Below are 16,925 nucleotides of genomic sequence, written 5' to 3'. Positions count from 1 at the left end.
TGCTTCTCTGCCTACTTGTGATCTCTGTCAAATAAATAAATAAAATCTTAAAAAAAAAAAAAAAGCCCCAGGAAATAGAGAATTCTTAAAGGTGATTATATTAAAACAAAACTACTCTTCAAAAAGACTAATATTTAAAGAAAGAAAAAAAATTGTGTTTCCTTCAAAATCAATAAAATGATAGTATATACCTCATAGTCACTCCTTGAATACCCAATTTCCTCCTCTCCGAAATAATTACCTGAAAAGATGTCAGCTGACATCTAACATATCAAAAAAACCATACTTGAGTCATTGTGCAAGAATTCATTTTGCATCTGGAAATCCACTACACAAATCCAGAGTTAAAAAAAAAAAAAAGCCTATAAAAATTGCACCAAGTATTTAAGTGTCTGGTTTCTCCAAAATGTATAAGAAAAAGAAAAATGACACAACTAATTGTTATGGTTGATTTGTGTGTTTTCAAAGATACAAATTTCTGAACACAATTAGAACCCAAGTTTCTAACTTTTCACCTGTACTAACACAGCTTTTTAGATTATAAATATATAAATGTATATATATTTAAAATCTAATATATATATGTACACATGCATTAAAACAACTTTGTTACTTAAGGGCTTCAAATAAACTCAAAACCTGTATTTCAAGATGCTTTCTTCCCACTTTAGCAGAAAGGAAATGATTTTGAAAAATACCATTAGGACACTGGCCTGCTTGTATTTCTAGGAAATTCTGGCAAACAATTAACTACACCAACAGGTTCTTCTAGCTTCCACTGCGAACAGCTTTACTCCGAGACTGAAATCTGTGATGTGCTGTCACATTAGGGAATATTCTGCATTCTGCCTAAGATTTTATTTTTGAATTATTACTGGTTTTTGTTTTATTTCTAGTACCAATTTCACAAAGAAGCTTAGCATGATGAAAATAAGTGAATCTTCTACACAGCTTAGAGGGAATAAAAATGTGATGGTTTGAAAACCGGCTTAAAAATTCTGCAGGAATAGAGAGAATTTTCTCAAAATGGAATAACTGCTGATAAGATTTTTGAAAATATATAGAAATACTTCCCGGTGCTATCAATCATATCTAAAAAAGAATGTGATGTAGACTCTGTTTAAAAATATCCAAAAAAATCACTATACCTTGCCTTTATCTTCTCTCTTTATACTTATTTTCTAAAAGTACAGGCAAATATCAGGGGGAAAGCTTTTTTATAATTCTGCCCATTTATTTATCCTCAAAGAATTAATATCAACAACACCATAAGACAGTTTCTTATGTACTGGAAATCCTAAATCAATATGTTGGTATTTCCATCAGAAGAAAATGATACCCTATTTAGAGATCAAAATTGTTTACTTCTAATTTTGGAGTTAGGTAGAATTCTCCACGGAATGGAAAATGATAAAAAGCAATTTATCAGTAGACACATAAAGTAAACCTATTTCTTTCAAGCATGGACTCCTGTGTTTATTTATAAAAAATGAGAGTACAGTAAAAATAATATTTTCAACACTACAAATGAAGATTACTACCACAATTTCTGGAGAAATGCCTCCCTCAATGCTTTCTCCAAACATTCAAATCCCAGCTTAATAAAAACAAATGGCATTCCTCATTTCTTCAAAATTGCACATTCGATATCATAAGCTTTGCTTTTTTTAACAAGACACTAAACACTTTCAAATTTAGTAATTAAGTATTCATAAGCCTGAGTTTAGGCGGTAGTGTTCTGGAGATGATGGGCTATGATAAATATATTTATAACTTTCAAACTAATGAATTTAAAGACATAAAAATAAAACAAATAAGAAGGTAAGCTAAAATAATATAAAATCCCTGAAAGTGGTCTTTGTTACTTCATCACAAGACTAAATAAATGATAAATGCGTGTAGTACCAATGGAAAATTTTAGTATTTCTATCACTCAGTAATTCTATCCACTTCTGAGTTAGAAAACAGTAACAGTCAAAATTATAAAGAGTTTTATATTTTCCAGCTAAAAATGTATATTTTCATGTCTAACAAATTAAACCGGGCACTTACTATATAAAGTTATTAAAGAATATGGGTAAGTGTTGAACCTTTTACTTTCTAACTCCACTTTCCAATAAAATTGGAAGATATTTTAGAAGACAAATATTCCTTCAAGTAAAATATGCTAGTAAATAAAATGTGGCAAATTAGAATCTAACCAATAAAATTTAGTCAACAACTATCAACCACGAAGGTTTCCTATTCCTTCAATAAGCCCAAACATTAATAAAATGAAGAATATTTTAAATCATAAATTTCTAGAAATTCTACATGATTAAATAACATTTGGTCTAGAATCATAACAAATTTAATATCATTAACAAAAAAGGGGAGATTTTAAATTACAATCTATGAAGGTATATAGGTAAGCTTTACTCAGGTTTGTGTATTTTCTTTCCGATTAGACATCTAGATAAAATTTTCAGGGTTGAGAGTCTTGAACAACGGTAGAAAAAATATTTTTTTAAATTTCTACAATGACGTTTATGAACATCAATTTTTTTACTGCCCTCTAGTGGCGAAGAGTCAAGTCACTGTATGGTCAAAGCTACGATTAGGAAGGCACATGACAGGGGCTATATATAGAAAGATCTTGACAAACAGAACAGTAAAATTTTACACCATATGTCATACTTTTTTCCCAGAGATTAATTATTAAGTAAAAGAAAACTCTATGTATGAAAGTCAAATTCTATTTGCTAAAAAAATTATAAGAATTTCATGAGCAGCAGCATGAATAAAGTCACAACACTGTACATCAACCATTAAATACAGTGAGCTGGTCAAAAAATGAAAAAAAAATCCGTCAATTTTTTCTACATAACATTAGAGAATACTTGCCCAATTCTTTAATTTTACTGGACTGGCTATTTTTAGATCTTAGAGGCGACCCTACAAAAGTTACTTTTAATGTTCTCTAAAATGTTAAATTCTAAACAAATTAAAAGTGTGAAGAAAATTCCACAAAACCAAGTCAACTACATTAATATCCAGCTCTGTGCATGAAAGACATTTTACGAAGTAGATTTTAGGGAACAGTTATACCATGTATAAAATTTACAATTGGAAGGATATAAAAGTATATATAATTTTAAACTAAATTAACTTTTGTTTCTTACCAAATTGGCTCTCTTCAGGTATTTTCCAGAGCATCGGCATAATTTTATTACTTTGCTTTATTTTTCAATATTCATTTTCCATAATGAGAAATAATGGTATTTTTAGGATACAAATAAAACAATTATGATTATTAAAATAGTTACTGAAAAATAAAGTATTAGATGAACTGTGATCTTCTGTATCTCAAATATAAAATCTGCCAACTAGCTTTCCTGTATCAAAAAAAAAAGCATAATCTTGGAAATGTATGTAATTTATTCACATGACTTGTCTTAGAGGAAAATTGTAGAATTCAAGAGAGAAATAACCCAAAAGAAAGAACAAAAACCTCTAAACCTTGACAGAAAAGCTACGGTAGGACGGATACCAGAGGCAGGAAGGATAGGCCCTGTGTTTATCCCTTCTTCTCAGTATCTCACCTTCAGGAGCCCTATGATCATGGGAAATAAACTGTGTCATGTGCTTTTTTATGTATTTTGTGTATTTTGATGTATTTTGATGATGTTTGTGTATTTATTTGTTTTTACACAATGTAAACAGTACCTGCAAACTATGGCTACCAGGCCCTTCTTTCTAGGAATTTCAATAAATGTTTAAGGCCGGTTATGTCAAAATGTGGAAGAAAAGTGTCTTCACACTTTTTTCTGGGCCCAAACATGAAAACCATCAGGAGGTCCATGAGGCTTTTTCTACATGGGAGGTGGCACAATCTTTAATAGCTCTCTAGTCTTTTCAAAGGTTCAAGTATAAAGTGCTTAAAGATTTTCATCAAATAGAAATTTTTGAATGAAAAAGAACATTTTAAAAGCACTGCCTTAAGCAATTCTAGCAATAAATACAGCAGACAAGGACACAAATAAAAAAAATAAAGAAAGAATATTAACCATGGCACAATCCTTGAAATTAATATTTAAAGTAAAAAAATATCCTACAGAAATATCTGTCTCATTCCCATTCCACTACAGATAGCAGCTGTCCCCTGGTGTGGAGAACCTTCTGGACAGTCTGACACAGACACATTCTAATTGAGTTCCAATACATGTTCAGAAATGGAACAAGACTGCTTTCAAAACCCAGTTTCTTCTTCAGATGCAAGTTTTCTAAGACGTCTCCCAGAATTAAGAAATTAGGAAAATATATCCCTATAGCTATAATTTAATTACAATTAATCTTTGAGAAGAAAGAGTAGATAGAAATCAGTAGCCAGTCGAATCTGGACAGCAGAGAGGGACTAGTGACAAGAAACGAGCAACGTGTAGCTGAAAGGACAGAGATGCATCAAGGACAATTTTACTCTCTCTTTACAGAAATTTTGGAAAAATAATTTCAACCCTACGTTCACTTTCTAAGACTCGGTATATCTCAAGTTTTAAAAAGCTTTAAGAGTAATGAAGAACGGGCGCCTGGGTGGCTCAGTGGGGTAAGCTTCTGCCTTCGGCTCAGGTCATGATCCCGGGGTCCTGGGATGGAGCCCTGTATCAGGCTCTCTGCTCAGCGGGGAGCCTGCTTCCCTCTCACTCTCTGCCTGCCTCTCTGCCTGTCAAATAAACAAATAAAATCTTAAAAAAAAAAAAAGAGTAATGAAGAAAAATGAATGCTCACACTATCATGTAAATAGGTTGACTGTTATCTTATAATCAGAAACATAAAAAAGTATATAAACATAATAAGTGTTACCAATATCTTTGCCAACAAATCTTATGCTAATTAAACATGTAAGCTGCTAAATGTGATATTTGCAGAAATGTGGCTTTAGAAATGGTATCCATCTGAAACAGCTTAAACTTTCAGAAGGAGACATTGTAACCTTTCTGAAGATTTAAGCAGGTGTCGAAGCCACTGTCAGTAATGACTTAGGGGGAGCCTGGAAAGCTGATAACTTTCCAGCTTCTCCTATCAGCTGTATGCTCTGGTAACATTTAAAACATCTGATGTTCCAGACTACACACTCTGTCCTGGGAAGTGTGGTTCGGCTTCATTGTCAGACCCAAAAGTTCACTTCTACAGTTGACACAGGGTTACTTAAGGAAAGGAGCACATTCCAAGTATTAAATCAGCACAATCAAAACTTAAGAAATTAAATATGCTCGTGCAAGGGTGCACGTAGTTTCAAAGATTTAGAAGACTACAATGGGCAGCTGAAATTGTATGCTTTTAATACCACCCTTTGCCTTAAAAATTAACATTTTCTATACCTCAAAAAAATTTTTTGTATTAAAAACAAACACTCTTCCGACATCAAGGAAGTCCACAAGTCAGTCTTAAAAACTTTATTTCTTCACCAGCTTTTTCTCCTTGCCAAGCAAACAGGTTCAACTTAAAACCATACACGTGAACCACTGTCATGTCATCTGTTTTTATTAACATGGGACTGAAAAAGGAAAACCTGTTTTTAAATTTGAAAGAGGGGGGTGGGGATAAAGGTTTGGTAAAAACTAAAGTGGCTTTACATAAATGTATTAATTTTAAACTAAAAATCCACTAAAAATCTCTGTGGACTTTCAGCCATTACATGAGACTTCACTTAATCAAGTATAGGTCACTTTGGAATGAGTCAAGTAATACCACCAAGGACCCAGCTGGGAATGGTAAATGCCATTTCTAGAAAGCAAAGAGGCTCCACCTAGGGCTTCCCCCCAAAATCCAGTCTAAGTAATTTACATGAAATGGTACCATCCCGTGTATTCCACTGAAGCTGGAGTGTATTCAAATGTGCAGGAACACGGAGCGCAAATTGTGATGAGGACAGCACCTACAAAACTTGAATTCTCTTTTGGAATCCAATTATCATAGTCACTTGAGGGATACTCAATTATTATTTATCTAATAAAGATGGAGATGGACATAGCTGAGTGATTGTTCAACAGAGACAGATATTAAAGCCATCTGGGACTACAGAAAGGTAAAAACGTCTGATGAATTAGTCAGTGAAGATAAAATCCCTGAGTGTGGGCTTGCTACTACTTGTCATTTACATAAGTTCAATTTATGAAGAGAATAAAGAAGCATGCATATGTATGTACAAAGAGACGTCAGGGTTTCTAATGATATAAGCCACAGAAGTATTAATCTTGGGAGAACTGCAGAACTTTGCACATTTCCTCTGGTGCTATGGCATTTCAGTCTAATGTTGAACATATAAAAACATATCCTCTATCATAAATGTGATTTGTTCTCTAAGCTTCTGCCTCGTAATTTTACAGGATATTTAAACGTGCATAAAACTAGAGCAAAAAAAAGGGGGGGGACCAGTTTTAAATACGTAATATACATAAGTGATAGATATACCCATTTTCCGTCCCTTTGTCCAGGATGCTGAATTTACTTACATTGAAAAATCTCAGATAGATTTTTAAGACAATAGAATTTTCCAATAACTAACTTTCACATAAGATGGTAACTGAAGGGACTCCTGGGTGGCTCAGTCCACTAAGTGTCTGCCTTCGGCTCAGGTCATTTTCCCAAGGGCGTGGGATCGCGTCCCATATTTAGCTCTCTGCTTTTCCCTCTCCTAATAACAACTGAAATGGCTAACAGACATAAAGCCAGGAGATAATCTAGCACTGAAGGAGCCCATCGCATTAAAAAACAAACAAAACAAAACAAACGTAGGTGCATGTCAGCTAGTTCCGTGGTAGCTGTGACCACTTAGAAGGAAGATTCTTCCAATGAATTTGCATTGCCCAACCTGAGAAACCTCTGCAGAGCCAGAGGACTCGGACAGGGGAAATCCTGATGAATCTGGCTCACATCCCCTCCAGCGAAGAGCTGCGGTGTGTAGTTGGGGGTAAGTCTAGGAGAAATGGAACATGACTTGCAACCCATTTTATTCATGAGGGCCAACAGTACAAAGCAGCAGCTACAATGGGAAGGTTAGTAAAGCTGGAGGCACACATCAACCAGGAAAGTTCAATTAAAAAGAAAGCAGGGGATACAGTATTAATATCAGATAAGGTAATAATCTCTGATATAAAAAAGCATTAATTTGGATTAAAAGGATCTATTAAGGCTGCAATCTACAATGAAGATAGAGTAGGCACGACGATCTCTGTAGCAAATAAAGCAGAAAGTAAGAAACTCATTAAAAAAATGAACAGAAACAAAACTATAGTGAAAGTCTTTAAAAATTTAACAGGTCTTTTAAACAGATGAAAAAGTCAACAGACTTCAGAAGGATATTGGAGATTTCAATCAGTGAGTCTCAACCCACTTGCCTGAGAATGGTTGGGAAGGTGGTGTGGGGAGGGGGAGGTAACTGGGTCACCACCACAAAATCTGTTTGGTGTCTACAGATAAGAGTTAAGAACACGAGGTATCTTAAAACTCAAAGGACGGTTCCTCAAAAAAAAAAAAAAAAAAAAAAAAAGACTTGCCTCATCCACAATGCTAAACAGAAGCCCACTGGAATTATACTCAGTCATCTAAATAATAAGTTTGAATTTGCTTTGGTAGATACAGAGCAAATGTCAATACCTACAAATAAAGAATACACTTTTTAAGGAATAAAATCACTCATGAGGTGCCTGGGTGGCTCAGTTGGTTAAACATCCAACTCTTGATTTTGGCTCAGGTCCTGACTTCAGGATCAGGAGACCGAACTCTACGTCAGGCTCCACGCTGGGTGTGGAGTCTGCTTAAGAGTCTCTCTCTCCCTCTTCCTTGGCCCCTCCCCCTCTCTCCTTCTCCCTGCCCCCCCCACCAAAATCATTCATAAAAACATACCATATATTTTATAAAAGGTCTTCAAGTTGTGGTATCTGTAATTCTGGGAGTAAGAAAAGTCAGTCTAAGAGATGTGCACACCTGAATACCTTCAAAGGAGTCCATTTCAGGTTTTGATACTGATTTGCCTGAAGATGTAGCTGCAGGAGAAATTTTCCTACCTACACTCAAAAAAAGAAAGACACCTCTCCAAAACCTCACCATGGGGGAATACCCCAATATATACTACAGAGGAGCAAACTGCATAGCAATGAACAAGTAAAGCGTACCCTGATAAATGAAGCATTACAAACACTTCACACCCCATTTCAACAGGAGATACATTTCCAAAAGAATTTTATTTTTATGGTCAATCATTTTTTTTTATCAGATATGCATATTTGTTTTTAGATTGTGTGTACTGATTATATTAAAAGCTGAAAGCAGAAATTTTATTTCTAGCTCTTAGAATCTTGTGGCCATAGAAAACCATTTTAATTCAAATTTTTATTTACATATGACTGCAAATAAAGGATTTTCAAGAATAATGTTATTTATGAAGTACAAGTAAATTGCATTAAAATAAAATATTCTTGGGAAAGTGGAATGAAAATAAGTCTCGAAAAGAACATTAAAGAGTTTAATTAACCAATTGTCAGTTTCTTAATTTATTTGTAAATAAATGATGGTGAGCACAAAACTGTTAGGACATTTTTTGTTTATTATTAGTAACGCACACTTAAAACTGTGATGTAAATAGTTTTATTCAAAATATCAATATTTGTCATACATGGAAATTAGCCCTTTGCAACTGTTCTTACTTGTGATGAAAAACATTAGATTTTAACTAAAAAATGTGTGAGCGGGTATTTAGTTTTTCAAAATTCTTTTAGTGAGAATGTACTCCAAAAGTCTGAAGACTACTCTAAAAAACGTAGAGAAAATCTCAATTAATCTTTTAAAAGCTAACATTCTCCAAGTCACATTATCTTATTTCAATGGCTTAGAAAAAAATACCTAGAAAAATAAAATCTGCAGTCACAAAATGTACAAAGAATAATGATTTTTTCTTAATTTTTTAATTTTTTAAGATTTTATTTATTTGACAGAGAGAGATACAGTGGGAGAGGGAACACAAGCAGGGGGAGTGGGAGAGGGAGAAGCAGGCTTCCTGCTGAGCAGGGAGCCCAATACAGGGCTGGATCCCAGGACCCTGGGATCATGACCTGAGCTGAAGGCAGACACTTAATGACTGAACCACCCAGGCACCCCAAGAATAATGATTTAAAAAAGAACACCTACACCTGGAATAGGGACAAAGCTGTACTTGCTAGCATATTAATAGTCATAATTATGTCCAAGGAAAACAAGCAAAGGGAATCAATTACATTGAGCAGAGGTTACTAATTAGAAACGAGGGAAAAGAAAAACAATTATAAATCATGGGACGTGAGATTTGAAAAAAATAGGCTACAGAGACCTACTGCTAGCGTAATGAGGAAAAAAAACCCTGAAAACAGAAATACAGAAACTTTAGGATAAGAAAAAGGGAGTTACAATTATATTTAGGCAGAATAATATAAAAAACTCCAGGTTCTAGAAAGAATGGAGGTCTCAGCCTCTATAATTTACGCACAAAGCAAAAAAATCCCTTGAAATTTCTAAAATTAAAGAATTAACTCAAGAAAACCAGCCCCCAACCCCCAACCTGGGTTTCTTTAGTAATTAAAATAAATTACTTTTAGGGAAAGTTTAATTGGAAAAAATGATAGAGAGGAAGAGTCTAGACAACTGTGTCCCACTAAAATGAAATTTGACTATCTTAATCATGTCTGGTTGTTAATAACAATTTAACGGAGTTTCAAAATAAGGGTGGACTTCCGAATATAATTTTTAAGAAGCTGGGGGAATAAGGGGCACCCAGGTGGCTCAGTGAGTTAAGTGTCTGCCTTTAGCTCAGGTCAAGATCCTGGGGTCCTGGGATGGAGCCTGATTGGGCCTCCCTGCTCAGGGGGGAGGCTGATTCTCCCTCTCTCTCTCTCTGCTCCTCCCCACAACTCATGCTCTCTTGCTCATTTGCTCTCGAATAAATAAACAAAATCTTTTAAAAAATAAATAGGAGAATAAGACATGATGCACTGTGACATCATAAGGAATATTGCTTAAATCATCTATTCAACTATGATTATCTCAATTTCATTTTTATTTCTTAAATACTTAGTTTTAGAAGTAATCTCAATTTATAATAGACATATAAAAGTAACAATATATTTATTTTTATATATATGAGAAAGCTCATCCAATAGAGACAATATACAGTGGCATATTTGCTCTCCTAAGAATAGAAGGCCACTTTAAGATGTTTTTAGATAGTCTGAATGCTCTTGTGTTATTCCCATTATGGTCAAGTTTTTATTATACTGAGGATAATTAAGCATGTTTTAGATCATCTTTATTTTCCTCCCCGTGGCTGTCCAGCTTTTGGTCATTTCACTGCTCATTAAAATTTGCACAAAAAAAAGGTCAGTGAAACAAACCCAAATAAAATTCAAGGCAAGTATAATTCTATTCTTATTGACAGATATGGCAAATCCTGTTACTGAAGGATTTCTACACCAGAAGAACAATATCAATCTCATTTACATGACTTAAAATATTGCTCCAAGTTTAATTTACTTAAGACTCTGTAATTGTCTTATTCAGATGGAAAAAAGTTTCAGGGCTTTACAACCAAATGTGCTGCCGTTTACCTGGGGTAGTTTATGGGGAGTTTTGCTTTGAGGGTAGCTCTCTAAGGACCTGCAAAGCTTCAAAAAATTTCAGAACTGACCCACTCCCCTGGTGAAGAGTTTGGAGAGCCCCCTGCATAATGGGTACACACCAGAGCAAATCTCTAAGGGCGAACCCTCACCTGGTGTTTGCAGAAGCTCCAAAGCATCGGTAGTGTTACCAGTGGATTTTATTTTCACTTTCCGCAAAGATTAACCAAGGATCCTTTCAGTTTCCTAGGACCCTTTCTCCTCTTTGCAGTCATTAAGGTTTGCTGTTCCCTTTCCTTTCCCCACGTTGAAATTATACATCTTCTTCTATTGTGTCCTATAGAAAATGGTAAGGTTGAAGTCCAAATATTTAATCAACGGAGCCACGTTCCTGGCATTCGGGACAGAGAATGAATATTATATAATTGGGGTTTTTTTCTTCCTTTCTTTTTTTTTTTTTTTTTTTTTTTTACAATTATTCTTCTTCTGTTATACTCTGGGTTAAACAAGATTTTATGGATTTTCCTAAGACCTTAAGATATCGTGAGGAAATAGTTTTCGAGTTCCAAGCACAGTTTTAAAATAGAGATTTAAATAAAATAAGGGTTCTCCTCATTTGTTTTAGATAGTGTTTGATTATCAAATTTATAACACAGCACTTATAGATTATTCTTATTGGTTAATAAATAAGTCACTTAGGACAATATAACAAGATAAATGACTTCAGGGGCCCAGCATGAAACTAGTTCCAATAGTACATAAAAAACTTCCAGACTTTTTAATGATGACCTTACCCGAGGGATAAGTTAGTATTCACAGCCACTTGAGATTCTTTCCAACTCTACGATTCTATTACTCATTTCTAAAAATGGCCCAGTCCCAGCTGGATATTTTGTAATTAAAAAATTCAAATTTATAGGAACTCTTCCAAATGTCCGGGGATATCTGACACAACAGAAGGAAAAAAACATTATTAAAATCATTCCTTTATATTTAATATAAAGCGGGATTCTACATATATATTATATTACACATATAGAAAGATAGCTATTTTATTTTCTCTAAGATTGATGCAATTATTTTAACAAAACAATGGTTTAAGGGAGAGAATACTAGATAAGAATCCAGAAATGGCTTCTGGTTCTCTTTCCACCAATACCTACAGATGTCCACAGTCAAATTTCTTAAATTCTCTGGGTCTTGATTTTCTCATGATCTCAGTTAAGTCCTTCACTATCTACAGTTACAGTTACATAATTCTTTTGAACTGTAACACATGAAATATGAATTAGGTGAATTGAAAATGGGGCAATTAAGGCTTTAATTTTATTTTACTACTGTAAAATTATGAAATTGGGGCATATGGTAGCAGAACTTAACACAACAAAACAGAGATAAAAATCTCAGGTTGTTTCTTTATTCTAGTTTTAAGAATTCATTTATGCAGAAACTCAGATGCTTATCCATATTCAAGAATAAAAAATTATTAGAAACAATGCTTCCACTGGAGATTTTGTACAAATAAACACAAACTTTAAAAAAAAAATTACTTGCTGACTCTTCTGGCTGACTGTGTGAAAGAAATCCTAACATCATCTCATCATCACTGATTTACAAGTCTTTGCATTAAAATCATTTATTTTAAATATCCACATTGAGATTAGTTTTTTCTCCCAAAGTAATTGGCCAGTAGCTTAAAACATAGATAAATTAGTGACTATTATTACTGGAAACAAAGAAGAGATAATGTTAATATGCTAATTATAACACAAACACACACACAAGATTTTGTTTGTTTTCAATTCACTTAAAGACTCCAGGGAAATAATTAAAGAACTTGTGTCTATGAAACCTAATGAGAGTACTCAAGGAGGATCTAATAAATTAATACATCAAATTCAGTTATTTATTTCTAAACAAACCAACAAAACTGGAAAAGGAGATTGTAAAAAAAAAAAAAAGCAAATTCCATGTAGGTATAGGGAAAGAACACAGTTCTGGTTCATGACAATGTATACTTGGAAAATAGGGGTGTTATGTGTTACTTTAAATTAAAGTACAGTAAAAGAATTTCAGAGCTGAAAGAATCTCTGAGGTCTTCTATTCCAAACTAACCCTTTTTAAAAGTCTTTTGAGTCATAATTTAGGATTTTGTTATCCAACTCAAATTATACAGTGGGCAGCAGGGCATAGACTAGAACCCACATCCCTCACACCTGGTCTGGTACACCTTGTCCTAAACTCCATGGCCCATGTGAAGAGAGATCTTCAGTTGTCAAGTATCCTGGGGATCTTAATACTATAAGAAAAGCAAGTTAACAAAGTAACTTGGTTTTGAACAAAGTGTGAGAAACCAGGTACTTAATGAAATAAATGACAGCGTTAACATTTTTTGCCTTTTATGTATTGAGTCTGAGCTCTGAAGTATTTTGAACTGGCATTTTTTAAATAAAGGTAATGACTATTTGATATTATTAGGAATTTAAGTTTAGTAAGTCAGACCATCACTCCTTCCTCCTTCTCCTGTAAGACTAGAGGAACTTCTGCGGCATGACTTGGGTCTCCCTGACTTCCTTAGACAGCAACGTACTTCAAGTTCATTTCAAGGAAGATCGTGTCAATTCCCACAACGGAGGAGGTAAACTGAGCAACAGCGTGAGGAACGAGTGTCCAACCCAAATCTTCCCAGACCAGTCATTTTTGGAATATCCTCCAAGGAAAAATGTTCTGCAATAAGATTCAGATACACTTTCATATGGCAAAATATACTTGTTAGAAAAATCTGTCGGGGCACCTGGTGGCTCAGTGGGTTAAGCCTCTGCCTTCGGCTCAGGTCATGATCTCAGGGTCCTGGGATCGAGCCCCGCTTCGGGCTCCCTGCTCAGCGGAAAGCCTGCTTCCCCCGTCTCTGCCTGCCTCTCTGCCTACTTGTGATCTCTCTCTCTGTCAAATAAATTAAAATTTTTTTTTTTAAAAAAAGAAAATATCTGTCAATTATTTGTTTAAAATTTATATGATTTTATAAAATCAATTGCAATTGTAAATGGCATGCAGACAAGAAAGACAGGGAAAGGTGTGTGATTTAAAACCTATGGTTCTCCGCCAACCAGCTTCTGGGCTGACATTAAGTTGTAGGCAAGTCACACCTGGGGGAAACATGTTTGTACTTCAGAAAATGTGGAAATGTAGTAAAAATATCCCACCAATTGCAGAGAAAGCTGAGTGATTGTCCAACAACATAAGCAGATATTCTTTCATGTCTAAATGAGAAATCTCAGTAGGTAAATAAACCCCATTGATAAACACTGAAGAACACCTCACCAGTAGAGAAGTTCCTGATTCAGAACTTCCTATTCTCCACCCCTTCCTACTCTCCACCCCTCACCTCCGCAAAAAGGCAGGGACCACTGTAACATTCTAAGATTGGGTATTTACAGGGAGAGTGTTCGCAAAGAAGGGTTTAGGCCATACCCCAAGGTGTTCTATTATATATATATATACTCTCCTGTTGGCGGGGCTGACCTGCACCAGAATTACAAGGCAGGTATGGCGTGAGCACCGAGGCTCTAACCTCGTCTGCAGCCTCCTAGTCCACACCCTGAAAGGGTCTTTCCTATCTAATTAACCAACAGCCGCTCCCAGGAAAGGATCCCATCCATCACTCCGTGGGGATATAACACTTTAGACTTCACTGTATCATTTATTGTCTTGAAAGATGATGATGAACCTCTTGAAATTCCTGACCTAGATATCTATTCATTCTCCCAGAGAACCATTTCAAGCATTTATTAAAATATGGTTGATATTTTAAAACAATTCCCTGGTATGTATGGATATTTCAATTTTGCAACCTAAATGGAAAGCCAAGGGTGATTTTTTTTAAAGATTTATTTATTTATGTGACAGAGAGAGACACAGGGAGAGAGGGAAAACAAGCAGGGGGAGTGGGAGAGGGAGAAACAGGCGTCCCGCTGAGCAGGGAGCCCCATGCGGGGCTCGATCCCAGGACCCAGGGATCATGACCTGAGCCAAAGGCAGACGCCTAACAACTGAGCCACCCAAGTGCCCCCCGCAAGGGTGATTTTTAAAATAAATTACAAATAGGCTTTGTTGACAATCATAAAGTTCATTTATTATACCATTTATTTTTTCATTAAAACCCAGTTTATAAGTTTAAAATGTAGAGGGAAATTGGGAGGCACAAGACCATACCCACAAGTTTATTATAACTAATAACTACAGCATATACCATAAAGCTAAATTTACACCTAGAAAGTTTATAATTCTATTTTCTGAGCGCTATATCTGTAATACGACAGTCTAAATAGCATTTTGTTTTTTAGATTTTCAAATTCTGAAAATAAACAAGAAGCATGGAAACTGAATTTTCACTTCCCCTACGACTGAACAGTAAACACTCAAAATTCTATGGTTCTCTTACTATAGTTTCCCATAATGCGAGACTCAGGAGAAAAGAGGCACGGGTTAGTTTTGGCAATTAAAAAAGAATTTTTTTAAAAGATTTTACTTATTTATTTATTTTGAGAGGGGATGACAGGCAGAGGAGAGAGAGAATCTCAAGCAGACTCCATACCGAGCATGATCCTGATGCAGTACTTGATCTCACCACCCTGAGATCATGAGCTGAGCTGAAGTCAAGAGTTGGATGCTTAACCCACTGAGCCACCCAGGCACCCCAGCAGATAAAATATGTTTAAAAGAACAAGAGTATAAAGGTATGACAGCTCAATTGTAACTTACCTAAGCCCATTAGGAAATGAGAAAGCAAAAACCTGAGGCTAGCAAAGAAAACCATTTTTTACCTATTTCTTCTATGCTACTTTCTATCCGTCTGTAGTAGGTTGAATAGTGTCTCTCCAAAATGCATGTCCACCCAGAACCTCAGAATGCAGCCTTATTAGGCAATTAGGTCTCTATATTATCTATATATAGCATATATATAGATACAGTTAGTTAAGATGAAGTCTTTTTTTTTTTTTAAGGTTTTATTTATTTGACAGAGAGAGAGCAAGAGAATGAACACAAGCAGGGGTAGTGGGAGAGGGAAAAGCAGGCTTCTCCCTGAGCAGAGAGCCTGATGCCGGGCTCGATCCCAGGACCCTGGGATCATGACCTGAGCTGAAGGCAAACCCTTAGCCAACTGAGCCACCCAGGAGCACCCTAGTTAAGATGAAGTCTTACTGCATTGGGGTAGGCCCTAAATCCACCAAGAACTGGTGTCGTTGTAAGATGAAAAAATAACAAGGTGAGGAGGGGACAGAAGGGGACAGAAGGAAGACAGCCATGTCACAGACTGTGATTCGGTCACTAGCCAACAATGCCTGGACCCCTGGAAGCTGGAAGAGGCAAGGAAGGCTCTCCCCCAGAGCCTTCAGGCCAAGCATGGCCTGCCAGCACTGTGACCTTGGATTTCAAGCCTCCCGAATTATAAGAGAATACGTTTTTGTTGTTTTAAGCCGCCAGGTTTATAATAATTTGTTAAAGTAGCTCTAGGGAACAACACATCCTCAAACGCCTAAGAAACCAATGAATGAAGCATCACATCTTTCTCGGGCCAGTTACAGTGCCTTGTTTTTTGTTCTCATCTATCTTTGGTGATTTACACTAAAATGTGAACTTAGCCATCAGCCTAACAGTCTAGTACAATCACTCAAAATGGTATTATATGTTGGTTTCAACTTCCAGGAATGATTTAGCTTGGTCTATGTTTAATAAAGTTTAATACAGAAATGAGGTCTGGACCTACCTCTATTTCCATAAGAAACAGAACAGAACATTCTCAGTAAAAATTTAAAAACAAAAACCATTTTATTTTTACAAGAAACTGGTCAATACATACTAGTGTGTTATAAGCACTATTGTTTTATTTACTTTCTTAGTGAATTTCTTCTATCTTATATTAAGGACTGATGCCAAGCATATAAAAGGTACTCAATAAGTATTTCTTGAAGATTTTTATTTATTTACTTGACAGACAGCGATCACAAGTAGGCAGAGAGGCAGGCAGAGAGAGGGGGAAGCAGAATTTCCACTGAGCAGAGAGCCCGATGCGGGGCTTGATCCCAGGACTCTGGGATCATGATCCGAGCCAAAGACAGAGGCTTTAACTCACTGAGCCACCCAGGGGCCCCTCAATAAGTATTTCTTAAATTAGAGTGAATACTCGAGCAGTAGACTACTGTTAATGAATACCTGGGGACAGCAATTTCAAATTCCCTAACACTTTCTTAAGATATTTATTTGCCAGGGCATCAAGCCCTGCATTGGACTCTCTGCTCCATG

At 35.6% G+C, this 16,925-nt stretch overlaps 1 protein-coding gene and 1 long non-coding RNA gene across 6 annotated transcripts in view; both read right to left on the bottom strand.

Moving 5' to 3' along the window:
- The window catches only part of TENM3 (teneurin transmembrane protein 3), a 592,885-nt gene that overhangs the window by 299,693 nt on the left and 276,267 nt on the right, over positions 1-16,925 (bottom strand). The window lies entirely within an intron of this gene.
- LOC116874857 lies at positions 5-4,582 on the bottom strand. Its single transcript, XR_004384078.1, has 3 exons — positions 4,560-4,582; positions 4,219-4,225; positions 5-111 (listed from the first exon to the last, which is right to left on the bottom strand). It is a non-coding gene; the product is annotated as an uncharacterized LOC116874857 (long non-coding RNA).

This window comes from Lontra canadensis, unplaced genomic scaffold (genome assembly GCF_010015895.1).
Source record: "Lontra canadensis isolate GAN:19392208 unplaced genomic scaffold, GSC_riverotter_1.0 scaffold39, whole genome shotgun sequence".
NCBI classification, from domain to species: Eukaryota; Metazoa; Chordata; class Mammalia; order Carnivora; family Mustelidae; genus Lontra; species Lontra canadensis.
Note: the sequence above shows the minus strand (reverse complement) of the source record. Positions and strands in the feature narration are given on the sequence as shown.